The 2,422-nt window shown below is 64.9% G+C and overlaps 1 long non-coding RNA gene across 1 annotated transcript; it reads right to left on the reverse strand.

Annotated features, from left to right (window-relative positions):
• Positions 1-791: 791 nt before the first annotated feature.
• LOC111732108 lies at positions 792-1,606 on the reverse strand. Its single transcript, XR_002777426.1, has 2 exons — positions 1,326-1,606; positions 792-1,074 (listed from the first exon to the last, which is right to left on the reverse strand). It is a non-coding gene; the product is annotated as an uncharacterized LOC111732108 (long non-coding RNA).
• Between the last annotated feature and the right edge of the window lie 816 nt (positions 1,607-2,422).

A 2,422-nucleotide genomic window follows, 5' to 3' on the forward strand; every position in this document is an offset into this window, starting at 1 on the left:
CGGGGAGCGGTGCGGGGTGCGCTGGGCCGCCCGCCTGCCCACTCGCCTTATAGCGACAGGTGTCCGGCCGGGCGACAGCCCCCCACCCCGTGCGCCACGCTGGGCGCACCCAGCTCTTCGCGCCTCCGGGGGCGGGGGCGGAGGGCGCGAGCAGTGGGCCCTGTGTAGGGGGAGGGCTTGTAGGGCGCCCCCCAGCGGGTGTTTGGGCTCAGGCCTAGTGGTGGAGGCCCAGCGGCCAGTGGTCTGCAGGACGAGACCTAAAGGGCTTCTAGAACATCTGCCCCCAGCCGGAATCGATCCCCAACCCTCCCTCCGCGCCCCTGCCTTCCGCCTGGATCCTCAGGTGAAGCGCCATGTGTCATTAACGCCCCACTGAAAGGCCCGCTGCCAGCGGAGGGGGCAGCAGGAGGGGGCCGCGTCCTTGCCCCTCTAGCCAGGGTTGCCAGCGTGGCCTCTCGTGAGCTGGTGACGAGCCGGCCCAGCTTGTCCACCACTGCCCACAGGGACCACGCCGCAGCCACCCCGCTGTGCTGGCGCTCAGAGCGCGTTCCCGCTCAGCCTCCTCTGCGTGGGGGCAGCGGCCGCGCTCTTAGGAGGCGCAAACGCCGGGCCCCGCTCCCCCATTTCCCAGCAGGGCGACACTAGGTCGGGATAAGCTCAGTGACTGCACAGTGAAGGACAGGAGGTGCAGTGGGAGCGCAGGACGCCAACCCCCAGAGGCTGTCCCCCCACCACCACCCCCCTCTCCCCAGCCCAGGCAGACGGAGCATCTTCAAAACCAGCTTCCAGACCCCTGGACCAGAAACTCTTTATTTCCTCTGCCTGGAGGGAAGGCGGAAGCAGGGTCCCCTTGGGAGGGGGAGGAGGGCTCGGGGCACAGAGGGTCTGTGAGGGGAGCTGCAGAGGCTCGGCCCCGGGCGGGGTGGCGGGTCACTTGTGGTCCTCCAGGAAGAAGTCGTTGTAGGCCATGCACAGCGTGGTCAGGAACACCGAGTACTCCTTAAAGTCGATCTCCTGGTCGCTGTTTTTGTCCAGGCTCTTCATCAAGTCGTCGATGCCGCTCTCCTGCATCTTCTAGGGGGGCCCGGGGAGAGGGACAGGTCAGCCACCCCGCCTGGCGCTGCCCCAGCACCACTCCATCCCCCTGGGAAGGCAGCCTCCGGGTGACCCCAGGCCAGGTCAGCAGCACCGAGCTTCCCGCTGCCCAGGCTCCCTCAGCTCACACCCAGCGCAGGGCCTGGCACCAAGCAGGGGCTCGGTGGCCCGACGCCTGAATCTAAACAGATTATAGCACCCAAACAAATAACCTAGATTTTATACAGCACCCAAAGTAACAGCTTGGTGACACAGGGCACTGAGCATGACCCAAGCCTCGGACTTATTCTGCCCCTGTCGGGGACAGTTGAGAGTGGGCCCAGGTCTCTCCATGACAGCAGTGTGTTGGAGCCGAGAAGCCACCGCCTCCCTTCCCTGCTGGAGAGCCTACAGGACAGCCATGTGGTGACGAGTGCCTGGAGCGTGACTGCACTCTGTCTGGTCCGCTGCACTCCCAGCCCAGCTCTACCCAGGGGATGGGGACAGGGCCCCCGAGGGGGACAGGAAGACAATACAGACATCCTGCCCGCCCTCCTCGCCGCCCCCAGCTCCAGCTTTTCCACAGGAGGCAGGACGTGGGGACATACGGAGATGGAAACAGCCTCTCTGTGACGCATTCTGTGTCCCCAGTCTGGGCTCCTGTTATAGCCAGGCCCTCCCCAGAGCATCTGTTCCCCCCTCCCGTAATTAACCGTACTGGCCCTGGGGCCCCTCCCTCTGCCCTCATTATCTCTGAGATGCACACAAGCTGGCAGGAAGGCCAGAGAGCTGGCCTGGTGACACCACACCTGCTTCAGTCCCCTGCCCACAGGGGCACACTCGGGGGAGCTTGTCTCTGGGGAGGCACCCAAGCTGAATTTTAAAAGAAAAAGCAGTGGGAAGGTGGGGTGGGTCACACCAGCTCAGCTCCTCATTAGCTGGGTGGCCTTAGACAAGTCACATGATGTATCTGAGCCTCGATTTTTCTTAACTACAAAAATAATATAACCACTGCCTCGTAGGCGCCCTCCGCGCCACCACCTCCGCCTGGCGAGAATCAGCTCTGCTTCTTCCTTCGCTGTGTCCGTGAACCAGCAGAATGACGCTTTTGGGTCCCTTGTCAGCCCCGGCGGGGAGCCCCGCGCGTGGGGGCCCCCGGCCTCGAGCTGCGTGCCACAAGACCTGGGCCCCCTGGAGCCCACCACGCCCCACGATGCCACACCCAGGCTCTGCCACCGCTGCACGGGCCTGGCCTCGACATCACGTGTCCCCCCACTTCACTCTCTAAACCCTGACGTGGGCTTCCTGCTTCCCGGGGAGCCCGACCCGCCCCCAGCGCCTGGAGCTG

This window comes from Pteropus vampyrus, unplaced genomic scaffold (assembly GCF_000151845.1).
Source record: "Pteropus vampyrus isolate Shadow unplaced genomic scaffold, Pvam_2.0 Scaffold426, whole genome shotgun sequence".
NCBI lineage: Eukaryota > Metazoa > Chordata > Mammalia > Chiroptera > Pteropodidae > Pteropus > Pteropus vampyrus.